The 27,609-nt window shown below is 42.9% G+C and overlaps 2 long non-coding RNA genes across 3 annotated transcripts; one reads left to right on the top strand and one right to left on the bottom strand.

The window, feature by feature from the left end:
- Nucleotides 1-677: 677 nt before the first annotated feature.
- LOC108391150 (uncharacterized) lies at nt 678-24,600 on the bottom strand. Of its 2 annotated transcripts, none has more exons than XR_001851690.3 (3): nt 17,738-24,600; nt 5,957-6,006; nt 678-2,844 (listed from the first exon to the last, which is right to left on the bottom strand). It is a non-coding gene; the product is annotated as an uncharacterized lncRNA (long non-coding RNA). The 2 variants fall into 2 exon arrangements; XR_001851691.3 differs by lacking the exon at nt 17,738-24,600 and adding an exon at nt 10,284-10,926.
- LOC140846953 (uncharacterized) lies at nt 5,962-11,060 on the top strand. The gene is made up of 3 exons (XR_012126517.1): nt 5,962-7,956; nt 10,252-10,382; nt 10,923-11,060. It is a non-coding gene; the product is annotated as an uncharacterized lncRNA (long non-coding RNA).
- Nucleotides 24,601-27,609: the final 3,009 nt, after the last annotated feature.

Below are 27,609 nucleotides of genomic sequence, written 5' to 3'. Positions count from 1 at the left end.
TGGCTAAGAAACATGAAATACTATATATTCAACCTTAGTTTTCACAGATGTGCAAGTTGAGACAATAGCTTACCATTTTTTTAACCTATTGATTTGGTGAGAATTTAAAAGACTCGTAATCCTTGTTGCTGGTGAAGGAGTGCCTCACACTGATGACAGCAATGTCAAGCGATAGAACCTTTCCAGGAAATCTTAATAGTAAGTGTACTCTTTGACTTACTATTTCCACTTTTCAGAATATATCCAAGGGAAATAACCAGATGTAAATAAAAATTTATGTAAACAATGTTCATTAGAGTGTTATTGATAACAGCAAAAATTTTTAAATTCTAAACCAATAACAATAAGGGATAGGTAAAGTTGTTGGAGCACTAAACATCTTTAAGAAATTACATTAATGTCTTACAATATAAAATTGTGAAAAAATAGGTTGCCAGTACATACCTCTTAGAACAGCCAAAATCTGACACTGACAACACCAAATGCTGACGAGGATATGGAGAAACAGGACCTGTCATTCATTGCTGTTGGGATAGTAAAATGGCCAGACACTTTGGAAGACAGTTTAGTGGTTTCTTGTAATACTAAATGTACTCTTACCATATGACCCAGAAATTGTGCTTCTTGGTATTTACCCAAAAGAACTAAAACTTATATCTACACGAAAACCTGCCCATGGTTGTTTACAGCAGCTTTATTCATACTTGTCAAAACTTAGAAACAGCCAAGATGTCCTTGTGTAGGTGAGTGGATAAATAAATCATGGCACACCCAGACAGAATGTTATCCAGAACTAAAAAGAAATGAGTTCTCAAGACCTGAAAGAATCTTAAAGGTGTATTACTCAGTGAACGAAGCCAATCTGAGAGGCCTATGTACTGTATGATTCCAGCTATGTCACATTCTGAAAAAGGCAAAATTACGGAGACAGTAAAAAGATCAGTAGTTGCCAGGGCTTGCAAGAGGAAGGAAGGGGATGAGTAGGTGGGCACAGAAGATATTTAGGGCCATGGAAATACTCTGAATGATATTGTGATGACGGATACATGTCATTATACATTTCTCTAAACCCACAGAATGTTCAATACCAAAAGTGAACCATAAAGTAAACTATGGACCTTGAGTGATATGATGTGTCAATGTAGGTTCATTACCTGTAACAAATGTACCACTCTAGCAGGGGGTATTAATAATGGAGAGACAGGGGGTACATGGGAAATCTCTGTACTTCCCTCTCAATTTTGCTGTGAACTTAAAACTGCTCTATAAAAATTGTCTTATGAAAGGAAATAAGTTACATTACTATTTATACCGTGATCCCAAATATGTAAAACAATATATGAATATATGTATAAAATGAAAGGCCAAAAGGAAATACATCAAAACATTAACAATCTTTGTCTCTGAATAATTATATTATTGGCATTTAATTTTTTTTCTCCTTTGCACTTTTTTGCATTTGCCAATTTTTTTTTTTACAGTGAGCACATATGACTTCAATAGTCAGGAATAACCAACAGTGGAATTCATGTGGATTTGAAGATATATCTGCCAGCCACATCCTTGATCTGCCTCCGTGGTATCTCTTTTTAAGATGATGAAGGAGAGAAAGTCCTAAGCCGCAAACACATTAATTGCAAAGTGCAAACAATGAAGCTCAACGTTGAAGTCTTGCTTCAAAGTCCTTCTGATGCTAAAAATAAGCTCAGGAAAGCATTCTATGCAGTTCTTGAAGATCTACTGAAGGACGTCATCACAGTGGGCACCAATTCAAATCCTCGCTCGTCATCAGTTTTGGCTGTAGAGCAAAGAATTTGAACCATTTGGGGGAGGAATGGGGCCAGAGCTTCACAAATAACTCCTTCCCTTAGGTTGCTATAATTGTAATAAAGGGGATTACTGACAGGTGCAGAACACACAGAGCTTTCCAGTCTTTATCTCACTTGAGCCTGGTGGGATGATGGTGGTAGTAGTCATAGTGATAACAATAATAGTAACTAATATTTACTAAGAACTAATTATATGTCAGGCATTGATGCTAAACACTTCATGTACATTATCCCTTTACACCCTATACTGAGAGGTAGAGGTGCTCCTCTTTATAGCTCAGTCTATGTCTCTTAAAGAAGTCAAATGACTTGGCCAAGGTCACCAAGCTAATACTTGGAAGAACTAGGATTCATAGCTGTATATTTAGTCCTTAGGTCCAGAGTGATGTCCACTACTGCTTATTGAACTTCCTCAACTTTACTTCTTATTGTCAGTAGGGAAGACATTAGTGTAATAGTAAACAGTGTTGGGCTCAGTCCTAGTTTTTCTAGCTGTATACCCTTGGACAAGTCACTTTAGCTCTCCATCGCAACTTCCTCCTCTGTAGAATGAGGATCGTAAGATCTATCTCACAGGGCTCAAGGTCAAACAAAACAATGTACATGAAGTGTTGAGCCAAAGCCTGTCCCACAGTAAGCACTCAAAAGACACTAGAACATACCTGATTTTCCTATACTTTGTCCTTTCACACAGTGGGTCAAGCCTATGTCCTTGTACAATGTCTTTGGGTTTTAATGCCCAGAACTTCTAGACCCTCAAAGGAGTCAGACTCCCTGACCTGCTTAATGACCCTGGTTCCCTTGCAGGGTCCCCTTCATTGGAATGTGTGTCCGGCATCTGGGGCTGGGAGAGTGGCAGGAGTGGACACTTGAGTGCTCAGATGCCCCTGAGAAATCTAGGCTTTAGGACTAAGATATTCTCTGTTGAACTGTTTTGAGGAAGTCATGTCAATTTCATGCTGGCTTCTGAAGGCTGGATGATTAGGAAACCCGTCTTGGAGGAGCAATCGTTTTCCTGAAAAAGCCACAGAAAGAGTGACTATCAGAGCTGGAAGGGGACTTAGGGATGAGCCAGCCCAAACCTGTCCTTGTACAAATGATAAACCAAGATCCAGAGAAGGAACGGGCCTCCACAAGGTCCCTCACTGCACATTTGTAACAGAGCTGGGGTCAGATCCAAGCCCTCTGACTCTTGGGCCACCATCATACCCAAATCATTCCTTAAAGAGAGGGAAGCTGAGAGCCAGTAAGGGTTCTAGAGTCTGCTAGCTGGAAACCCCAAGGCCTTCCCACCCACAGCACTGCCCTTCTGACTTGTGGGCCAGGGCTCTTTATGTCACTAGGGTCTTTCTATTTTCAGGAACTTTCCTCCTGGACTCACAGCAATGGTGTCCTGCCACCAGCTATTTATCGATGGCCAAGGCAGTATTTTAAATGACAACAATCAGGGTCTGCTCTCAGGCAGCAGTCGCGACCTCAGCAATGGCAAAATCTTCCAAATTAGGCCACATTAGTGTAAGGGAACTAGAAACAACATCTTTCCCATTCCATCAGGCCTAAATTAGAACAGCTCTGAAGAGGGTCCTGGGAGATCAAGCCTGCTCTCAGGCCTGTGGGCCTAATTTTCTTTCTCAAACCATCATTGAACTTTCCCTGTGATTGCTGGGTGTTTATTGGGTGTGTATAATGCCTCAAGTGCAGCCCAGAATTTGGAATGGGGTGTAATCCTTAGTTACATACAGGCAGAATTGCTTCTTTAGAGATGGGAACATTGGAATCGCTGCCGTCCAGTCCCATGTAGGAGAATTAGCCTATGAATCATCCAAGCTGGGTTCCCCATGCAGTCTATCTCCCTTCAAGGTGAAATAGTCTAGCGGGGAAAGTCCATGATCTAGTGGGCCTGGCTGTACTAGTTCCAGCCTCTGTTACCTAAAGCAAGAATCAACCTCTCTATGGTTCAGTTTTGCCATCTGTAAAGTGAGCATATAAAGCCTGGTCTACTCATGATGTTGCTAGGAGGGTTCATTCATTCATTCAACAGAAGTGCACTAAACACTGACCTAGAGATAACCTAGTGCACAAGAAACAACAAAAACAAAACAAAACAAAATGGTACCCTGCCATCCTGGTGCCTATAAATGAGCAAGTGAGATAACCAATTAACAAATAAACAGGTAAATAAGCAAGATATTTACAGATTTGATAAGTGTTACGAAGGTGATGAACAGAGTGCGGTAGACCTGGGAGTCATCCCCTTGGGGTGCTCAGGGAAAGCCTCTCTGAGGATGTAACATTCAGCCTGGAATCAATGGAGCTGGCGCTGCAAAACCCAGAAGGAAGAGCAAGTGTAAGCAGGTGGGGAGGGAGCCGGAAGGAGGTGTTGGAAGCGAGGGAGAGAGTGGCACGGGATGAGGCAGGAACTAGACCTGCAGAGCTCTGTAGCCCTGTAAGTAGACTGGGTTTTCTTCTAATAGCAAGGAGAAGCCAAGGGAGAGCTTGGAGGGGGATGAAGGTGGGTCACAGGGTGCCAAGAGCAGGAGCATGGAAACCAGAAAGAAGGCCGTTGTCAGGATGGGAGAAGATGGTGGCCTGGACCAGCCTGCAGGCTGATTCAGGATTGATTTTTAGATGTGGAATTGTCAAGACTTGCTGTGAGGTTGGATGTGGGGTGAGGGATTGAAAGAAATCAATAACAATTCCTAGATTGAGGAATCAATGGGATCGCTCATTCATTCAACAAACATCATGTAAACACATGTATCTGCCTGCCTCTATGCTTGGTGTTGCAGATAAAGATGGGGATGAAGATCACAGCTTATTCAGGGAGATAGACCAGAAAGTAGGCACATTTACACATTTAAATAAATACAATAAATGTTAGAGAACATCTAACTCTGCTGGGAGAAAAGGATCACAGAAATATTCCTGGGGGGTGGGGTGGGAATTTGAACTGACTCTTGAAGGAGGAGCAGGAATTAGGAGGAGAAGGGCTTTGGGGTGAGTGGACAAAGTTCTAATATAATAATAACAACAACAACAGTAATAGTGGTGGTAGCTGATATTCGTGCAGCCCTAACAATGTGCTAGGTATTGCTTTCAGCACAAATTCCCTCATTGAATCCTCACATAAGAGCTCTGGGAGGCAGAGAGTATCATTATGATCTCTGCGTTATGGATGAGGAAGCTGAGATGCAGTTAACCTCTGTTACAGAATTTTCCAGGGCCACACAGTCTCAGCCGGGCATTGGTCTCATGAAGTTTGGCTTTAGAGGCCATGCACTGACCACCACCCCAAACTGCCTCCCCATGGGAGAGGGGTTGACAAGCACACTAAGTATAGGGTGTATGGAGGTAGAAGCTGATGGAAGGTGAGATAAAAGGCATGAATGTATTTCGCAAGCTATAAAGTACTGCCTCAAGCTGATTATCATCACTGTTATTAAATGTCTGCCTTCCCTCCCCTCTGTGAGAAACAGGTTTCTCAGCAGGTGCTGTGGTCACTGGCCTTGGAGGACAGAGGCTGCCTGGGGGGCTGGTGCCCAAGCAGAAGGACTCTCAGGAGAGGGTGGGTTAACGTGAGTCCCTCCGAGCTGGGAAGCAGCAAGAGCGGGTCGCAGTCCTCGTTCTGCCCCCAGCCTCCTCCTGCAGCCTGGTCTTCTCCACGGGAAGCTGGTAGGAGGGACGACTGGAATTCTAAGGCCTTTCCAGCCTTCACATTTTGGACAATTGCTGCTACTATTGGTGCTCTGCTTCTCAACTGGACAAAAAAAGGAATGCCTGCTTGGGGCCCTTTACCTAAGCAGACTGTCACTGTGGATGGGAGGTGCACCTCCTAGAAAGTAGGACCTACAGTGAATGGGAAGCCGAGAGCTTATGGCTCCTGAGTCCACAGATCCCCACGTCAAACATCTCTCATTCCTTCTGTCCCTGGCAGGACACAGGTATCCTGTCCCCTTAAATCCACCCACTCCTGTCCCTTTTAAAGCTTCATGGGGAGCTTGAGCAGCACAGACAGCATTTTAGATGCTATACTTCTAAGGATGCAGTCAGAAGATGCAGGAGCTATTTATATCCTCTGGGGTCCTGTTTGAGTTTTCTGCAAATCAAAACTCTTGGGGCTTTCTCACCTGTGCTGCTGCAGGCTCCGTCTCCTGCCATTGGCTTGGGGTCCACTGCCCTAGAATAAAATGTGTTCACTGGAGATGCAGCTTTGAATTTTTCTCAGTCTTGAGATCTCCAAAGTGAGAAGACACTCACAGGCCTGCAAGAGACCCTTTCCATCCAAGCAACAACAATCCAGACCCTTCTTGCTGACACAGAGCTTTGTAAACTGTAAAGCACTTTCATACATCATTAAATCACATGTTATTCATTTTGCACCCCATAAAATTTTTAACTACTTTGGACAGGGGTAGGATTGCCAGATAAAATGCAAGATGCCAGTAAAATTTGTATTTCAGATAAACAATGAATACTTTTAGTATAAGGATGCCCCAAATATTGCACAAGACATACTTATACTAAAACATTATTCATTATTCACCCAAAATTCAAATTTAACTAAGCATCCTTTTATTTTCAACTCTCAACTGAGATCATAGCCCTATTTTGCAGAACTGGGGCTCAGAGAGGGGAAAGGGTTTATCCAAACTCCTTCAGAGCAGGGCTGTGTCTGCTTCATTTTATATACTTCAGTATTTTTCTATTTTCTGAACATGAAAAGTATATTTCCTGAAGCCAGTACATCAGTCCTTTTACGGGTGACCTAAAAGATTTATGCCCCCCATGAAAAGCCTATTCCTTTGAGAACCTGTGCCAGGGTTCATATAGGTATATATATTGCATAGAGCGTTAAAAAGTTAAGGCTTCAGTTTTAATCTCCAGTTCCCAACCTGGAGTTAGCTCAAAGGTGCTTGGGAAATGCTTACTCAACTCTTGGGCTTCTGAGCCTCTCCTTTCTGCAGGAACCCTAGAGTGAAAGAGAGCTAGCCCAGGGCAGAGAATGGCCCCAGGAACTCCGTGTTAGGCTTCCCTGTTCTTCCTGTGAGGTTAAGTTTAAGATGAGTTCAGAGGAGTTTCAGGAAAGCAGAGTGAAACTACAGAGCATCCTGAAAAGCTGGGCATCACGACAAGGCTCCCTTTCATGACACTGCCTCCGGAACAGAAGGAGGACTGCCCCGGGGCTGCCACACCACGGTGGCCTCGGCATAAATGCTCTCTAAGGAGTCTCTACACTATCAGAGACAGCGGCTCGGAGCCGTCACCTGCCCGCTGGGTGAACAGACCAGTGAGGGGCGCTGGTGGGACAGCCTTGGTGACTGCACTGGATCCAGCTCCTCTCTCTCTCCTGATGGATGTCCCGGGCTCTGTCCCCGGGCAGATCACATACTGATGTCATCTGTCCACCTGGAGCTATGAATAAACACAGACTCTCTGCGGAGACTTGAGCTGCTGATGACAGCGGTCAGGGGTCTTGGTTCCTTGCCGGCTTGTCAGCTAAGAAGAATGACCTGCTGAGGAGCTGGAGCCCAGGCGAGCACTAGTCTTCATGACCGAGCTCACTGGTAGAATCCTGGGTTAGAAGATGGGGCGTTGAAAAGCAACTGGGTCTAATCTGAACATTGTCGTTTTTCCAGAAACACCAAAGCTCATAGAAGGAAAGGAGCTAGTCGAGCTCACACAGAAATTGGCAGCAGAACCAGGCCTGGAACTCGTATTTCTGCTAGGTGCTGCATTCCCAATTCATAGGATCGGCTGTCAGTGCAAAGCAAACAGCAGGTGAGGCAGGTGTGGTCGCTAACTGGTGTCCTGGCACTGTGGGTCACCGAGCTTTAGCCTGGCACCCAATTAGCATCTTAACCCCATCTGTCACTCTCTCCACCCTGAAGACTCCAAAATGCACAGAAATAAACTGCTCTCAGCAAGCTCCTGAAACTGGAGATGAAATGGCCCACAGAGATCACCTGCTCCAGTTCCATCTGCCAGGCGGAGTCCCCAGCACCTGGGCTGGGAAGCAGTTCCACGAACCAGTGAGCCCGACAAGCTTGCAGGTTGGCAGGCAGACCCTGTGTAGGCAGAGGTGGTGAGTGGGCCGTGGAGGGAAGTACAAGGGGTAGAGCAAGCCCAGGTAAGCGGTAGTGTTAACCTGCTGTCTCCCGTCAGCTTTGTTCAAAAGTTCCTTTTATATTGAACTAGAGTCTGTCTCTGTGAGCTTCTGCCCACTGAGTCCAGTCTGCTCTTTCTGCCAACTCAGGTAGGAGGTAGCCCGGGTCACACCATCAGTGACACCACTGAGTTAGACAGGAACCCCATCTGCATGCAGCCCAGTCAGGGCCTTCGCCCCTGCAAATCCCTCTTAGGAGAAAAGTGATCAAAGCAAATGATGAAGATGCAGGCAGCTCTGCCTGGCACCTCGGGTGGTTTCCCCTGTATGCGCCAGTACTGTCCTTGGCTCTTGGGCAGAGAGAGGGCATCGCCCTCACAGAGCCTACTTTCTGGTTAGGGAGTTGGACAGTATCTGGATAAATAAATGAGATCATGTCAGGAAATGACAGTGTTAAGAAGGAAACACAGGCTGAGAATGGGATAGAAAGTGATGCAGAGGCAGCGTGACCTCCTGCGGCGCCCTGGGAGCTGAGGCCTGAGTGAGGACAGGGAGGACAGCATGGGAGAGCCAAGGAAAGGGCATGGCACGTGCAAAGCTGGCCCTTGGGTTTGAGGAACAGAAAAGCCAGGATGGGTAGAACCCAGTGAGTGAAGGGAAGGGGGAAGGACGCCAGATCTGAGAGGAGGGCATGGGGTGCGCCACAGCCTGCTGCACTGTGCTCGGTGGAAGATTACTCCATGGTGGCAATTGCGCTTCCAGAGGAGCAGAGTCACAGCAAAGCAGAAATCACAGCCTCACGGTGATGACACCTGGGAAGGCCAGGTGCCCACACACAGGTGGCTGGGACAGGGGCATGGGGGCGGCTCCCCTGGAACCTGCTGGGTTCTCAAATCCAACAGGAACCCTCCATGCCGGGCATCTGTCTATGCAAGCATCCTGGAGAGGGCTTGTCTGTGGGAGGCCCTAGTGGGGGAGCCCCCCAAGTCAGAGGAAACTAGAAAGGGAAGCCTATATTTGAAGAGCATTTGTGCGAGGCTAGACTCTGAGCTTTCCGTCCTCCAAGGGGCTCCTACCCTTGCTTTCAGTGCCTTCCTGGGCTCTTCCCGCTCTTCCCCCATCAGGCCTGTCCCAAGAGCCAGTGATAATATCGTCTGCCCCGGGGTATAAGTGGCCCAGTGCCCTCTCCTGGGAGCCCTGTCTTTTATCAGGAGTCAAAGTCCTGAGTCAAAGGGATGCACCTTAAATTGTGCCATTTCAGTAATCTGCCAGCCGGTGGGCACAGGCGGGAGTCCACAGGTTGGTGGAAGGCCCAGCCTGGAGCCTGGTCTTCTACCTCCGGGGTTGGTGCAGGGCTCCCTCCACCAGGCTATGTTGCCTATGTTCACCAGGTTGCCTATGTTGCATACTTATTTCCACCCACAACAACCACTTGACTCTGTGGCTCTAGAATTCATGAGAGATTCTAAAGAGCGCTCAGCTCTGTACTAACTTCCAGTCTGCAATTCCTGTGGAGGTGGCTGAGGAGGGGTGGAGCAGCCTGAGTAAGCCAACAGTCAAAGGACCGGGATATCAGTTGAGGATGTTCTCATGGAAAAGTCCAGCCCCTTCCAGAAAATTCTGTGGGGCTCAGAAAATTGTCTTCACCTTGGCTCTGCTGCTGTATTTTTTTCCCATTGCAGACCAAGAGAGACATGGGCAATTTCTGTGAGCTGGTTTTATCTTTCTTCAGGAATGATCTAACCTTCAGTAACAAGGCCAAGAAAACCTATTCCTACACTCTGGTCCCTCAGTCTGCTCCCAGGAATTTGTCCTAAGGCAATACTTCCCACAATCGTGGTGAAAGCTTGTTTTAATAAAGGTTGATAGCATTATATACAATGGCAGAAAGGTGGAGCTACTTAGGTGCCAAAAAGACAGGCGGGTGAACACCCTCTGTCCCATCTACTTGAAGGGATAGTATGACAAGCTTGAAAATGACAAATATAAATCTCGTTGAGACATGTAAACGGATACATGAAAGAATGTCCAGGGATACTATTAGAAACCCAAACTGCACAAGTCCATCAGTGTCTTCCCTGGAGGCCTGTAGATGAAAACTGGGAGAGTTCAAGAAAGATCTAAAGACAATTTAAGTAAGGCCCATCTCCCTCCATCCTCCATCTTTTTTGTGGGTATTTGTGTGCTTAGATATATAAATTTAAAAATCCTTGTGAAAATGCTAACTTTTAAATATTGCTTAATACAAAATCATTATTCACTTTCTTCAAAAAGTAATGCATGATTTTAATAACTGCTAATTGCTCAATCCTGTGTTAGGTGGTTGGGACAGAAAAACGATCGGTTGTTACCTGGGATTCAGAAAAGCCTTGACCAGGCCTCGCCCTTGTCAGGTTACTCCAGGAGCGGGGATCCAGAGGAGGAACACGCTCACCCCAGAAGAAGGGAGGGTACGTTCTTGGACAGCCCTGTCCTGGGCCAGGGGGAACCACCCATCCGGCCAAAGTGGCCTGTCCATCTGGAAAATTGCTCTAACCCTCCAACTAGTAACATTAACTGTTATCAGTCAGAGTTCTTAGCTGTAAACAATAAGAATCTATGGTTAGTTTAATAACAATTATTATTGTTTACATCATTAGTGTCACTGTTGCATGTGCGAGGCTCTGTGTGAGGCTTGGTGGTAAGGGGCTTATAAGCATTATCTTTTTATTAATCCATAACTGGTAAAAAAGACAATTACTCCTGGGCCAAAATAAAGTAATTGAGGTTTAGAAAGGTTGAGAAACTTGCCCCAAAGCCACAGATTTAGCAAGTGGTGGAAATTGTTTTCAAAACTAGAGCCTACTGCAAAGCAAGCGGTCTCAACCACGATGCCCTGCCATCTCCACAGAGAAGCTCCTTCTTGATCAAATACAAATTGATCAAGAATCCAAAAAGCTGGCAGCGGGGCCTCCATCCTCCATTGATCTCTTTTGGCATTTGTGTTTCAGGTCAATTTCCAGAGAGCTGGCTAGAGTTGGCTCTTCACATTGACCCCAGCAGACCCATGAAGCCAGCTTTCCCAGAAGCTCAGATGAACTGGCGAGAAGCAAAAATGCTCCCATACCTCAGGAAACATCTGCAGATCCTCAAGGAGGCAAGACCTGCCCCTTTATCGCCTTTCTAGGAGAGATAGCAGGCTTGTCCCTTCTGCAGAGATAGGACAAACACACTGCTTTTACTTTCCGGGCTGGGTCCCTGCACATGGAATGATTCACTCCTATTAAACTTCAGAATCCTTAGAAACTTGGGAGCAGAGCCCATCCTGGGCAGCAGGCTCACAGTCCCTGAAACCAGAGCCACCCCCTGCCTTCTATGGCTCTCAGAGCAAGGAGGCAGGGATAAGCAGCACTTGCAATTGCAGGTAATTGGTGCATGAGAGGGGATGTGTTGTAAGGGGAAAGTATGGACTTTGGAGTTAGAAAGACCTGTTTCTTCACATCCTGGTTGTGCGACTTCAGGCAAATTTCCTAACCTTGCTAGGGTGTTTCTTCATCTGAAAGAAATGTAAATAATTATATTTTTGTTGCACAATTTCCATGAGAATTAAAAGCAACAAGTACATCAATACTTAAAATTACCTAGCACGTAATGGGGGCTCACTAAATGATAACTAGTAGTATTAATATTACTAGTATTATTATAAAGACACTAGTAGGGGCATCTATAAATGGTGTTGTTAAGGAGAAAGCAACAGAAGGGCTATATGAGCAGGGTTTTGACAAGTAAGTAGGAGTTTGTTGAGTGGCCAGTGGGCAGAAGAGTTTCTAATTAGAAACAACAGCAAGGACAGCTTTGTAACGAGCATGGAATGATCAGCCAACATGAGAGGCCTAGGCAGAAACTATTGAAATATTCCCATCAAGCAATGAGGGACTAGCTTGGAGCAAGATGACTCTAAAATCTTTCTATTGTCCTCAAATAAGGGAACATAAACACTTTTCAGCATAAATTCATAAACCAGCATTCCTGTAAGCTCTGCTCCCTGAAGCAAAGCAGCCCCCATGCCCCATGCCCCACTGGGAACAACCGAAGATGAGGATAGCCTCTGGGTACCCAAGCCTCTGATTCACCTTCTCCAGTTTCACAGGCTTGGGTTTCATACCTGGTGGAGCCACTTTCCTTACTGTATGACCTTGGCAAGCCACCTGTCTCCCATGTCCCAGTTTTGTTATCAGAAAGGATGGGAATAGTTATATGTTACATACAAGCGCTCAGCACACGGCAGGTCCTCTGCTGTCAGGAACACAGGCTGCCCTCACACCTGAACTTATTCTGGAGTAAGGGCGTGACTGGCCTGTTCCTGGGGAACCCTCAAAATCTCAACCACTTAGGAAAGAAAACTAGACTTTCACTCAAATGGTGTATTTTAGATACTGCTCCACACTTTGCTTTTCTCAATGAATAATAGATCACGTCAATGTAGATCTTCCTCATTATTGTTTTTATCAAGATATAGTTCACATACATTAAACTCACCCTTTTAGAGTATACAATTCAGTGGTTTTTAGTATCTTAGTCCCTTGTATTTTAGATTGTTTTCACTAGGTTATGCAACCTTCACTACTAATTTCAGAACAATTTCATCATTCCAAAAAGAGACCTTGTACCCATTAGCAATCATTCTTCATTCTCCACCTTCAGCCCCTGATTAACTACTTATCTTATTTTCTGTCTCTCTGGATTTGCCTATTCTGGACATTATATATAAATAGAATCATATTGTATGAGGCTTTTTGTGTCTGGCCTTACACTTAGCATAATGTCAGAGTTCATCCACATTGTAGCACGTATCAGGATTTCATTATGACTGATATGCTGTTGTATGGATATTACACCACATTTTATTTATCTATTCACTAGCTGATGAACATCTGGATTGTTTCTACTTTTTTTGCTATTAGGAATAATCCTCATTCTTTCTAATGGTTGTATAGCATTCTACTGATTGGTGATAGCATAGTTTATTTAAGCATGTCCTACTGAAATAGTTCTGATCTTTCCCATTTTTGGCTAATGAAAATGTTAATGCAAAAATGTTGCCACAACATCCTGCAATTTTTCATAAGAGGTAGAGTCAAAACTTGCCCTTTTCCTGAGGATATTATCTAACTGAAGCCAAAAGCTATACTGACTATGATATTAATTGCAGCAATATTCACAGTAATATAAAACTGGAACTACTTAAAGAGACCACAATAAGGAGCTAATTAACTTCTAGTATTTGATGAAACACTGTACAGTCAGTAAAAAAAAATGACAATTATGAAGGCAATGTAGCAGTGAGTAACTTGCTAATGATGATCTTAAATGAAAAAAAATGCAACAAAATGCAAAATGACCTCACTCACCTGCTCTAGTTCTCACACTAGTAACAAGTGAGGCTGAGAAGCTCTGCCAGGCCTTCAGGCCCCCAGCTTCCCATCTCTGCCACATCCACATGATGAACAGGGCTGGGCTTCCTCTCTAAGGAGCAGGCTGGGGCCTCTGCTGCCCTGCACTGCTAAGGGTGCCGAGACAGGACCCATCAAAGGAGGGGAGGCCCTTCTCCTGAGCAGCCAGGGAGCACCAGTCACACTGCTTTCCCTCCTAGCTTTTGGAGGTCCCAGCCCCTTAGGTCACCAGAGGGCAGGTTGTAGCTGGGCGGTGTAACTGTGATAAGAATCAAAGACCAAGGTCATCTTGGGGTTGAGGAACTAGTCATTTATGAAGGTCATGGGTGTCCTGTTGGGATGGGTACTGTCTGAACTTCCTGTGTGCTGTGCTGGTCTCTCGCCAGCATTCAGCATCCAGGACCAAGCCTGATGTCTTCGAATGCAGCCTGATCCATATTTCCCAGAGGAGTGACTGCAAATACGTTCAAGGGCAGCAGTTGGGAATGCGTTCAACTGAACCAGCCATGCAAAATTATTTTTAATGCATGCCTTCCATCGTCATAATCATGTACAATACCATCATTGCCATTAAGAATATGCAATATAATACAACCAATGATGAACATGCAACCTTTAGCATGTTAACAGGAAAAAATTACCCCCAGCGGATGCTGTTGGTTGTATGCTTGTGGTCCTGATTTTTATGTTGGGTTATATTACTATACTTAAATTACATTGATTGTTTTTTAAATATAAGTTATATGTTACAATAAATAAAAAGATTATGTGTATTATTTCTAAGCATTCTAAACTCAAAATATACTAAATATATAATTTTGTTAAATCAAAGTTTATATGAAGGAATATAACAGACCCATATTTTGTGATATTCTGTACAGGGCACAGTGGTTTTCAAGGACTCTGCTACTAGCCTCTAAGTAGCTCCAGAAACGGTGAAATGGTTTCCAAAATGCCCCCAGTCTTAGAAGTTTGAGGCTGTATTATGACAGTCACAGCTAAGCTACCATAACAAAGACACTCTCAAATATAGTGGCCCAAACATCAACTAATGTCTCTCATCAAAAACCGAACAGCCAGGCTAGGTTGGTGAGGAGTCTCTGAAGAACAGGTACCCTGTTGCTCTACCATCCCCTGGGGTATCATCATTTGCTTAATTAAAGCTGGGTTGCTATTCCTGGGAGAGAGGAAAGAACCTACAGCTTAGATAAAGAGCTTAAGTTAGGATGATCCAGAAAGTGCGCACCACTTCCTTGTATATCCTTTTAGTCCAAATTTAACCACATGGCTACATCCAGCCACAAGGGAGGCTAGGAAATGTAGTTTCTACTCAGTCTAGGAAAAGGCAGAGGAGGAATTTGGGGAAGCAATTAGTCATTTGCCACCAAGACTTTTTTTTATTAAAAAGAAACTGTAGGTAGCAATAGAATTATATCACAGTCCCATTACACAACTACTGCCATTTCTCCATGGTTCCTCCCATACTTGATGTGTACATGTATTTTCGCAAAGTTGTAAAAATAGTGTATATACGATTAAACAGTCTAACAGAATAAAACAATATGATGAAAATAATACCCTATTAAATCAATAATACGCTATTTTGCTTCTGCAACATTGGTAGATTTTTTTAAGTGACAGAAGCCAACCATGGGGAGCTAATGGAGAAACGGTCACTCTCAAAGGTTATGAACGAAGGTGTAAACTTGTGTAAATCTTTTGGAGGCCAATTTGGTGACTGGAGGCCAATTTGGTGATATATCTCAAAGGCTTTACAAATTTAACCTAAAAGGGAAAATTCAGAAAGAACAGATCTATATAAAAAGGCTAGCCATCAAAGCCTTATTTATAAGGCTAAAAAATGGAACCAAGCAAGAAATTGTTTAAATAAATCATGATCCATCCATTCATAGGATAAACTACTACACAGCCATTAGAATCATACTTTTGAAGAATATTAATGATATGGAAATTCTGATAATATAGTGAGAGAAGTGTATTGCAAAACAGTCCTGATTCCAATTTTTTATTTCAAATTCGTAAAAATTATCCAGACATATCAGAAAAGGATTTGAGGAATATGCGCCAAAATGTTAAAAGTGGTTCTTGTGGGGGAGTGGTGTTAGTGGTGATTTTTATTTCCTTATTTATTCTTTTTAGTCTTTTTCAAAATGTTTGCAATGAACATATGTTACTTTTATAACAAAGGGGTCATTTAAGGCATTGAATTAGGCATGCAGAATCCTACCACATTAAACCAGGACCCATTATTAATCCCTGCTTATTGAGTGGGCTAACTGCTATGCACTGTAATGAGGTACTATTTCTAGTCTCACAACCACCCTATGAGACAGCTATCATTAACCCCACTTTACAGATGAGAGAACTGAGAATCAGAGAGGTCAAGTGAATTTCCCAAGGTTATACAGCCAGTGGCAGAACTGTTTTCCAATGCAAGTCTTGTTGCCCTAAAACCTGAGGTCCAGTTTCCCATATGGCAGCTTCACCCTCCAACCCCCACTTATCACAAAGCCTACATATAATGAATTTGGACCTATCCAGACTTAATGAATTTACTGGGATGGGGTCCAAGAATCTTCCATACTTCTTGTTTTTTTAGTCAGTGGTCAGATTTATTTTGGAACTGGTTGTTTTTAGTAAGATCTCTGTATACTTCGTACCTCTGCTCAAGTTTGGAACCATTGCCCTAATCGGTAACCTGGAATCCTACAGTTCAATTGTCCAAGAAAGGAATAGCCCCAGACCCCCAACCCCACATTCCACTAGGGGGCGGTGTAGGCAAATGTATCTAGAAAAGCAGCGCATGGTTGAAGGGAGTGGAGCCAGCCCTGGCAGGCATTCACTCACTGAGCCAACAGCGAGGGCCTGCCAGCTGCCAGGCAGTGGGCCGGACAATGGTGGGCGATGCCAGTTACTCTTCTGCTGTTTACAAACTAGGAAAGCTGCTTTGGAGCAATGGTGGAAAAGGAGCGTCATAATAATTTGCAGCTTCTCCCATCAAAAGGCAAATTCTATTTCCCCAGCCCTTGATTCTGCACTGGCCTCATGACTTGCTCTGACCAGGAGAACGTGGAGGAAATGACTTGTGAAGTTCCAGAGCCTCGACTTCAAGGCTGCTCTGTCTCTACCTTTGCCCTTTGGAAGGCTCCTGTCATCAGGAACAGAAATCCAGGTTGGAAGGCCATGGGGAGGTGCAGCTGCCCCACTGAAGTCTCAGACGTGCGGGAGGTCAACCGAGACCATGAGTCCCCCACACCAGCCACTAGCTGACTACAGGTACTGTGTGAGCCCCACAGACCCAGTCGACCCACTGAAATGAGAAAAATAATAGATCATTGTTGTTTTACGCCACTGAGTTTCAAAGTAGGATATCACACAGCAAGAGATAACTGATAGATGAGCAATGCACCAGGCAGTATTCATTTGTTTAGCAATTACTTACGGAGGGCCTACTCTGTACTATTATATCATCCCGGGTGCTGGGATAGGAGATCCCCCCGCCTCATAACAGGATAAGAAAGATAGTAAATAAGAAAACTGATAGATGTATAATTTCATCTGGGGTAAGTGCTGCCAGGCAAGTGGGATTTGTTAAATGTAACGTACTAGTTAGATAACAATTTAACTTATTTGGGATTCTTTAAATTTCAATTCTCCCATTACTCAGAACAGGGTAATGTCAGTCATTCACAATCGCAAAATGCTAACTCAAATGGATATAGTCCTAAAGTATTTGTCCAAAGATATCTACAAGTCATTTTTCTGGCTCTTGAATCAGCAAATGATATTCCACTTTTCTATGGTTCTCGTTTTTAGAGTTCTCTTATGTTCAGAACCTGTTCTTCAGCTCTAAACTACCTCTCTTCAAAGACTATCAAATGGTTTTGAATCAGATAAAAAATTATGGGGTCCCTATGACAATGGTAAAGTAACACCGGGTTCTCGCTCTCCCTCAAAATCCATTCTGGAGAAATTATTTAAGTGATGTGGAAGGATGGAGCTGAGAAACTTGCAAAACAAAATACAAGAAGAGGCCTGTGGGGCATGAGACGTCTGTCTGGAGCTGGTGTGCACACCTGGGAGCGAGGAGGGGCACCTGCATCCGGGAGGAGGGCCGGTGGCGGAGCCGAAAGAGAACAGGCCGAGGGAAGGGCCTTTAAGGTCGGCTCCCACCTCCCAGGTGTTCTCTTGGGGTCCCTGTTCTTCCCTATTAGAAACCGTTAGAAGCCGTGGCATGGGCAGGCCACAGGGGTGAGCCCGTCAGGAAAGCAAAATGTCGCCATGGGAAAAAAAAAGAAATAGAGCGAGAGGTCACACCCCAGAGACTGCCGCCTCCCGCTGCGGCTGCTTACCGTGGATTCAAGGCCAGACGCCGGACCAGAGGGTTAATCCTGCCTAGGAAGGTGGCACTAAGCCAGAGCAGTCAAGGGTGATTCTGGAGGGACCTGAGGTTCTGCGACCCGGACTGATCCCCTGCTCTCTCCTTAAACCCAGTGGGAGGGACTCAGACTAGAGACCGGTCCTCAGCCCGCCCACCGAACACTACTCTGTGGGGCTGCTGGTGCCCTGGGGGGAACATGCGCTCACAGGCCAAGCTAATTAGCCCCCTGAGAGGCCCAACCAGAGCAAAAGGACGAAAAACATTTACCACCTGAAGCAAAATGAATGGAATAAACTGGCCAAGAATATGCCTGGTAAGTATACTCAGGAAAATAAGGCATTAAATATAAAGCAAGAACAGGAAGTCATTTATTATAACTTTAACAAGGAATAATTAACATATAATAGGCTGCACTATCTAAGGTGTGCAGTCTGACAAATTTTGACATAAGTATTCAGCTATGAAGCCACCACTATAATGAACATAATGAAGATCTCCATCACCCATAAAGGTTCCACCTGCGTCTTGTAAACTATCCCTAACTTCACCTCCATCTCCAGACAACTATCCACCTGCTTTCTGTCACTAGAGGTTAGTTTTAAAGAGAGTTTTGTATAAATAGAATCAGTTTGCATTCTTTGGTGTATGTCATTTCACCAGCATAGTAATGTTGGAGTTCATCTATGTTATTGCATGTGTGGATAGCTTTTCCTTTTTATTAGCTGAGTAGTATTCCATTGTATGGCTATACCTCAATTTGTTTTATCTATTTACAAACAGTAAAATGCATTGGTTAAGATAGCCCCAAAACTTTTGCACAGAGTTCAATTCTTCTAAATCACTTTTCAAGGCAAGATGGTCAATGTTTGTGATTTTCCACAGAATACCTTCCTCTGTGCTATCAAGAACACTGGTATGCAGCAGCATTTCTTTTAAAAAATTTCAGGTAAGAATTAAATGCCTCCAAAGACCGGAATGTAAGTCATGAAACCATAAAACTCTTAGAAGAAAACACAGGCAAAAACCTCCTGAACATAAACATGACCAACTTTTTCCTGAACACATCTCCTAGGGCAAGGGAAACAAAAGCAAAAATGAACAAGTGGGACTGCATCAAACTAAAAAGCTTCTGTACAGCAAAGGACACCATCAGCCAAACAAAAAAGCATCCTACAGTATGGGAGAATATATTTCTAAATGACATAACGACAAGGGGTTAACATCCAAAATACATAAAGAACTCATATGCCTCAACACCCAAAAAGCAAATAACCTGATTTAAAAATAGGCAGGGGATCTGAACAGACAGTCCTCTAAAGAAGAAATTCAGGTGGCCAACAGGCACATGAAAAGATGCTCTACATCGCTAATCATGAGGGAAATGCAAATTAAAACCACAAGAGCATCACACCAGTTAGGATGGCCAGCATCCAAAATACAAGGAACAACAAATGATGGCAAGGGGTATTCAGAGAAAGGGGAACCCTCCTACACTGCTGGTGAGAATGTAAAGTAGTTCAACCATTATGGAAAGCAGTATCAAGGTTCCTCAAAAAACTAAAAATAGAAATACCATTTGACCCAGGAATTCCACTCCCAGGAATTTACCCAAAGAAAACAAGATCCCTGATTCAAAAAGACACATGCACCCTATGTTTATTGCAGCATTAATTACAATAGCCAAAATACGGAAGCAATCTAAGTGTCCATCAGTAGATGAATGGACAAAGAAGGGGTACATATACACAGTGGAATATTATTCAGCCATAAGAAGAAAACAAATCCCACCATTTGCAATAACACAGATAGAGCTGGAGGGTATTATGCTCAGTGAAGTAAGTCAGGTGGAGAAAGACAAGTACCAAATGATCTCTCATTTGTGGAGTATAACAACAAAGCAAAACTGAAGGAACAGAACAGCAGCAGACTCACAGACTCCAAGAAGGGACTAGTGGTTACCAAAGGGAAGAGGGTGGGAAGAGTGCATGGGGAGGGAGGGAGAAGGGAATTAAGGGGCATTATGATTAGCACAAATAATGTAGGGGGGGCACAGGGAAGGCAGTATAGCCCAGAGAAGACAAGTAATGACTCTATAGCATCTTACTACGCTGATGGACACTGATTGCAATGAGGTGGGGGGACTTGATAATATGAGTGAATGTTGAAACCACAATGTTGCTCATGTGAAGCTTTTGTAAGACTGTATATCAATGATACCTTAAAAAAGAATTAAATGCACACTGATGGACAGTGACTGTAATGGGGTATGTGTGGGGGACTTGGTGAAGGGGGGAGTCTAATAAACATAATGTTCTTCATGTAATTGTAGATTGATGATAACAAAAAAAAAAAAGAATCAAATGCCTTTACTGCCAGCTTTGCAATTACACGTGATGCCAACTCACTTTTAGGATGAGTGGCTCCTTCTAGAGATTTCTTGCTTTCATCTTTTTTTTTAATTGAAGTATCACTGATACACAATCTTATGTTGGTTTGGAATATACACCACACGGGTTCAACAGTTAGCATGATTCCTAGCCCCCTCTAGTGCAGTTACTATGTATCAACTTAGAAGTTACAGAATCATTGACTATATTCTCCATGCTGTACTACAGTCCCTGTAACCACTTTCTATTGTGATTATGAATTATTGTGCCCCTTTATCTCCTTTTCCCTCCCCATCCACACCAATCCCTTCCCCTTGGTAACCACTAGTCACTTCTCAGTGTCTATGAGCCTACTGCTTTTTTGTTCCATTTTGCTTTGTTTTTATCTTCCACCAATAAGTGAAATCATACGGTATTTGTCCTTCTCCGCCTGGCCTGTTTCACTGAGCATAATCTTGCTTTTGTCTTTTAACGTACATGAATTGGCCCACCTTCACATTGCATAATTCAGAAGATAATTATTCCTTCCGTTTCATAGATCAGGAAACTAAAGCTGAAGTGACTTGTCCCACAGCACATGGTAAGTAAGAAGCCAGGACTGGCACCCACCCCAGGGACTCCCTCATGCTCTAATGTGCGAATTATTTACCTGGGGATATGGTTAAAATTTAATTTTTGATTCAGTAGGTTTGGGGTGGACCCAAGATTCTGCATTTCTAACAAGCGGCCAGATGATGCTGATTCTGCTCGTTTAGGAACCACACATCGAATGGCAAGAACCTACATACCAGGCTGCCTCCTTTGGTTGATTTTTGTAAAAAATCCTTTTATTGTAAATAACACCACAGATACAGAAAACCATGCAAATCAAGCAAATGGCTTAATGAATTGTTATGAGGTGAATACCAAGCAAGAAATAGAACAGTGCCAGCCACCCCGGAAGTGCACCAGTCTATCAAAGCCCTCCCCCCCCATCGCCCACCCCAAGTAACCACTGGCCACCCTCTTAGACTAATCGTATCTTTCCTTTTACCGTTTTATAATTTCATTACCTACATATGCATCATGAGCTCTGTAGTTTAGCCTTTCCAGTTTTTTAAAGGCATGTGTCTCTTAGTCTGTAGGTTCCTCTTCTGTGCCTTGCATTTACTTAAAACAATCTGCTGAAGACCTCAGGCCATTTAACCCGCAGCTTCCGCAGTCCACAGGTTCTCCTTGCAGGACAACAGATTCCTGTCCGTGGTACTTCTGGCAGCTGAAGTCAGAGAGTGGTTTAGACTCAGGTGTGGTTCCTTTGGCAAGACAAGGGGAGACACATGCCAGGCTGTCTTTTCGTCATCTTAGCAGCTGTTGGTTCCTCCTGCCTATTTATTCGACGGGGCTGCAAACTGCTGGTGATGTCCTATCACTTTTTTCCCATTTATATTAAGAGACACTTCCTCTCATCTATTCCTTGGATGCCCAAGTAACTTTTTCTTTAAAGTCCAACTAAGTTTACTGTAATGTTTTTGTTGGGGTCATTCTGGGCCTATATTCTCAGGTACACAGTATACTCTCACTATGAGGTTTCAAACTTTAAAAAAAATTTTCAGAAATGTTTTTAGTGTTTGTCCTCTTCCCTCCATTTGGTTTTCCTCTCCAGGGACTCCTGTTACCTGGGTGTTTGATCTCCTTTGCCTGCCCTGAGCACTTGTTTCTTTCTCTTCATTTTCTTTTTACTTGAACCTATTTTTCTTTTTCACCATCTATTTCTCTTGAGGTATAGTTTGTTACGTCTAGTTCTGTGTTGCTTCTTGTCTGGTGTTCATTTCTAAAATACATTCTAATTCTTTTCTGAATACTTTCTTTGGAGTCTAACTCAGATGTGTACAGTTCTTCCATGGCTTATGTCATTTGCTTAATGCATTTTAGTTTTTAAGTAAGTTGCAGCTCTGATCTGGTTTTGACCACATCTCCTTGGTGTGTTTTTTGCCTATAGGGATGTTATTCTGCTCCTGCTCGGGCTTTTTTCTTTTAAGTTCCAACTTTGTATGGAACTTGGCCTTGATACTTTTCTATTGTTTTTTATGTGAAATTACTTTTCCTGTCATTTTAGAATAAGGCTATGCTCAGGAAAGATTTTTCGTCTTCACACAGCCCCTTATTCTGTAGTTTTTATGTGTAGTTTAAAAATAAGGTAACATATTTTTGGGGATGTCCTTATCCCTTCTTGGGTGTGGGTTATGTCTTGCTTTCCCTGTTTTCAAATTCTGGTAGTGTCTTACCTGGTCCTGTATTGACTACAGAGGCCCCCAAGAGGAATACAGTCTCTGTCTCTTGTCTCTGTCCTGCTCAATTTTGATTTTAGTCTTAGGAGTTTTCCTAGCATGGAGCCTTGTTCTAGAAATCAGCAGTCAGCCTCATGAGCTTAGAAGGACTGCCCTGCTCCAGCCCTTTCAGGAGTCCTGACTAAAGGCCCTCACGTGCACCCACTGTTACAGAGAACAAAACCTCTCTCAGCTTCAGCTGACATTTTCAGATTGGCTGCCCAGCTCCCGGGATCACCCATTGCCTAGAGTTCTCCTGTTTCCACGTCTATCATTTCCTACCCCTGGTCCCGCCTTCCTTTTCCTCACATGAACCAATGCTGTTCTTGTGGCAGTTTTTGGTTTGCCCCACCCAGCTGTACTCTGGGGCTCGAAGGTTATCTGGTTACCTATTTTTGTTGTACTCTCTGGGCTTTTGGTTTTGCTATTTAGTTGTTTTTATGTGGCGATTCAGAGACTGAAAAACTATGCTGCCACCGCTTGAACGTTTGGTGTTGAATTTCCGTTATTTAATGATTTTTGTCTTCAAACTCTGGCAGTGTCTTCTATGTTCCTCTATTGACTATAAAGACCACTACAAAGTTCCTCTATCACTGTAAACAGTAATGCAGTCCAGCTAACTATGTGTATCCTAGAGCCAGCTAACATCTTTTGATTCATGATCGCCCATACTTACCTTCATCTGCATCTAGAATCCTCTTCTTAGCTTGGAAACTTAATAGAGGGTTACTTCCTCCGGGAAACCTTGCTTATCACTGCTAAGCAGAACCTCAGCCTCTTTTGTGCTTCCTTCTTTATGCCTCTCGGGTTTTGTGTGTGTTACTCCAGAAAACTTGAGCTCCCAGAAGCAAGGGCCACACACATCTCATCCCTATGTCCCCAGGCCCTAGCACAGTGCCTGATACAGAGTAAGGACCTAATAAATATTTCCTGAAAGAAGGAATTGGCTAAATGCTGCTTGAAGCTGTGTTACATAACTAAAAATTTTTTGAGTTACTCTTAAAAATAATTCATGCACACAGTAGAAAACTTAGACAAAATACAAAAAAATATAGAAAATATTTATCTAATAATCTCTTCCCCAAGAGGGAACCACTATTACCCTTTTGGTATATTTCATTTTGTTCCTGTGCTTATTTAAACCATTAAATTTGAAACCCATTTTTCCATATATGTTTTTTTTCCCTGTGTATTATTCCTCATAGCATTATTTAATATCTGTGTATTCCAGTGTATGATAAAAGCAATTCAGTACAAAATTAAAGGCATTTCTAAAACAGTAAGGACAAAGTTACACAGACTGTCTGCTGAAATCTTGATATGACATGCCCTGTGCTAAATGGAAATAAAGTAGAACGCAACTCCAACTTTAGAACACGTTCAGACCAGCTGTAACCACAAGTGCAGAAAAGTCCTTGGCATTATTAAAGCCCTGGATTCAGTGCCAGATGCTACTCCCACAGATTCCACTAGGTGGCAGAATAGGATAGATAATAGCAGTCGCTCCCAGTCTGAGTGGACATGATAAGCACCTGCCTGGCTCCAGCTCCGAGTTTCTGATTTATTAGCTCTGGGGCCCCAAATTTTCATTTCTCACAAGTTACCCAGGTGCTGATGTGCCGGAAGGAAACCACACTTTAAGTACACTGGGCAGGCCAGTGTAGATCAACCCAAGGCCCCTTCCCCCACACATCCATGTATCCCTGCCTTCAGTTCTAGGCTATATGAGCACAGAGAATACTAATACGCAGTTTCTGTTCACAAGACATAGTCTTGTCAGGGAGGAAAGGAGAAATGAAGAAAATAATGCTGAGTTATTACTTTACCTCTCCATTTTTTTTCTTCCTGACACACAGTCTTTGTAAGTGTTTTTTGTTTTTCTGATCCTCTCTCAAATAGAGTTCAAGCTTTGTGACCTTAAAGCTTGAATGATCAACCGGCTCAAGCAGCCTTTCAAGGCTAAATCTGCTTAACTAGCAAACCTAGGAATGTTTGCTCTCCTGAAACTCTCACGGATGACAATCTCCACCCTGAACCCACAGAGGCCTGAGATATAAAAGCACACATAACAACTCCCACCCCAGAAACCCTGCATTAAGGAGTAACACTGATACCCTAGGATGACTGGGTTCTTGGAATCTGCACTTGGTTGCCTTCTGGATTTATTCCTCATTTAAAATTTCAATACATTATGGAAAGTTTCTGTGATGACTGCCCTTGTACTGTTCACCATGTAAGAATTTATTCACTATGTAAGAATTCGTTCACCATGTAAGAACTTGTTCGTTATGCTTCAGAAGATTGGAGACTGACGAGAATTAGGCTTGAGATGGATTAATGATTGTACATTGAGCGTTGACCCCCCTATACTGAATTTTATTGTTGTTAACAACCATTTGATCAATAAATATGAGAGATGCCCTCTCAAAAAATAAAAAAATAAAAAAATAAAAATAAAAATTTCAATACATTATTATAGTTAACTTTTGGGAAAAAAAAAACTTTTGATTCATGATTGCCCATACTTACCTTTAAATATTATTGATCACCTGCAATACATCTTCACTAGGAAAAGTTTAAAATAAAAATACAGTTTTACCAACCATATGATCAATAAATATGAGAGATGCCCTCTCAAAAAAAAAAAAAATACAGTTTTACTAGATTTCCAGTACTGTAGACTAGTTCTCTTCTGAAGTATTGGGTCTTACTAGACCTACTTTAACTGATAATGTATAACTGGTGACATATCACATACTGGGATGTAAATATGCCATTTGATAAATTAAATGATAGGTTTGCTTGACACAAATTCTTTTGATGTAATGGAAGAAAATTTCAGTGCACGCCTTGGATTAAATTTCTACTTTAGTGATGTCTAGATGAGCAACATTTTATTTATGATGATAATTCATCTTCGGTGTTTCTCAAGTATTTGAAAATGTAATAAAAGTAAATGGGTGAAAGCTGAAGACTAATCAAAAGAAATACAAATAAGCATACATAAAAAAAACTGTTTTCACATGAAGACATTGATCACATGAAGAAACCTTGAGATACCTTCTTTATACCTACAAAATTGGCACACATGTTTAACAAACTACCCAACACTAATGTTGTGGTAGTGAGACACATATCCTCAGTCCAGCATGGTGACAGCATATATCCCTATACTCCATTTGGCGACATAGTAAATATGAAGCAAAAGCCATAAAGTGTCCCTTCCTGGACACAGGTTTCTAGGAAACCAGAAATGCTCTTTCTTGACTTGGGCAGTCCTCAGACAGGTGTTCACTTTAAACTATACAATAAACTGTGTGTTTTATGAGCCCTCCTGTATAACAAAAAATGTTCAGAAAAAAAATTTCCTTTGTTTTTACCAATAAGCCATTGCCTGGGAACTTGTTCTAAGGAATAGGCACAAAGAAGTTCTCTGTGGTGATATCTAAAAAGCACACCTAGAAACTACCTAATTATCTACCAAACCCAGAATGGTTTAGCAAATTAAAGTAATAAAAGAATATTATAAAGTATTATGGTAATTGTAAAGACTTAAAGCACATTTCTGAGTACAATATAAAACAATGATTTGCAATCCCATTAATCTATACATATGCACATAAGGATTTGGGGAGAGTATTAAAAACTGTTATGATAAGGGAACATTGGGTGATTTTCTTCATAAATTTGTATCGTCAGATTATCTTTACTACAATAGAACATCCTGTTAAAATGTAAACAAAGGACATGAGCGTCCCCCTGGCAGATTATCCATGTCTACTCACAGAGTGATTGATCATCAAACATTCTGCTCAAATGTATTCTGAACACCAGATGTTTACAGGGTATGGCAGAACAGGGAAGTCTGAGGGGAAGAGCTGTGTGTAACTGGTCTTTCATTTTGCTTCAGTGCTTTGATATTCTCAAAAGTTATTTTTCTTCCAGTTAACATAGCCCCTAAAATAATCCATGGTACTTATTAAAATAGCTTATCAAGAATTTATGGAGCATGATGTAGGAACTCAATCTTACAGTATTGCTGGGTAGACAAGGCATTCACCTGTATTTTGAAAAATGTGTGGATCAAGGGTGAAAGTTAATGGTTTGCCAACTGCAAAAGGTACGTGATGAACTGCCAAACGGATTGCACAACTACGCTAGACATAAACGTTGAGTCAGGCCGAGTCAGGGATGTTGGTCAGCAGAGGATTTATTAAAGATAGTGGGAGGTCAGTGGGATCCTTCCAGCTGGCCCGGGATGGTGGAAAGGAACATGGAGGCCTTTTCCACGAGGACAGGAAAAGCCCCAAGGATCCAAGGTAACAAAAGAGCAAGAACTGTGTGAAGACAAGAGATGAGCTGGGACTCAAGTTACTTTGGTTAATAAATCTAGACACCTGTGGTCGGGAATAGGGAGTCACTGAAGCTGTTTGAACGGAGTAGCCATGTGCTCAGCGGACTAGTTGGGGAAATGGCCCAGCAGCAGAGTGTACGATGGTCTGAAAAGCGCGCACAAGTGGTGAAAGGGGGAAGGCAGCAGTCCAGGTTTGGATTGAAGAGACTTGAAGTAGGGAGAGAATGAGAAGGGTAACAAGGAAAGGTAGGAAAAAATCAGGGCCCCCAGCTTCATCCTCACCACTTACTCCTCCTCTAAGCAACTGGCCACTTTTCCAAGCCTCAGCTTTCTCCACTGTAAAACAGGAATGACGATCTGCCCTAAAACGGTGCTGTTGGGGATCAAAGATACAGGACCAGGTCTGGTGAATGACAAGGAACCCTACAAATATAAATTAAGAAGAAAGAATGAACCGACTAGGGGATGTGCCAAGAGAGGAGGGCGAAAGAGAGGAAGCGAGTTCCAAGGTCTGGAAGCTGCAGAGTGGTACTTGCCCCTGCCATCTGAAGCTGCTTGTGAAGGTCGCCAAAAAATCCTTCCTTGCATTTTGCTTTTAAACATATTGTTTTCCCTCTTGGACTGCATTCTGAAATTGTCATATTGTTGGGCTTACATTCTAGAACATGCAGAAACAGTGAAAGAATGGAGCCACCTCAGATTACAGGAGGGTCAGTTCTGAAACACCACCTTCTAAAACGCACACTTTTGTGAAGTTCCGTCTGAATTAGCTGGGGAGGGGGGCAGAGCAAGAAAA

Source organism: Manis javanica, chromosome 2, assembly GCF_040802235.1.
Source record: "Manis javanica isolate MJ-LG chromosome 2, MJ_LKY, whole genome shotgun sequence".
In the NCBI taxonomy this organism is placed as follows: Eukaryota; Metazoa; Chordata; class Mammalia; order Pholidota; family Manidae; genus Manis; species Manis javanica.
The sequence above is the reverse complement of the archived record's forward strand: the minus strand, read 5'-3'. Positions and strand labels throughout refer to the sequence as shown.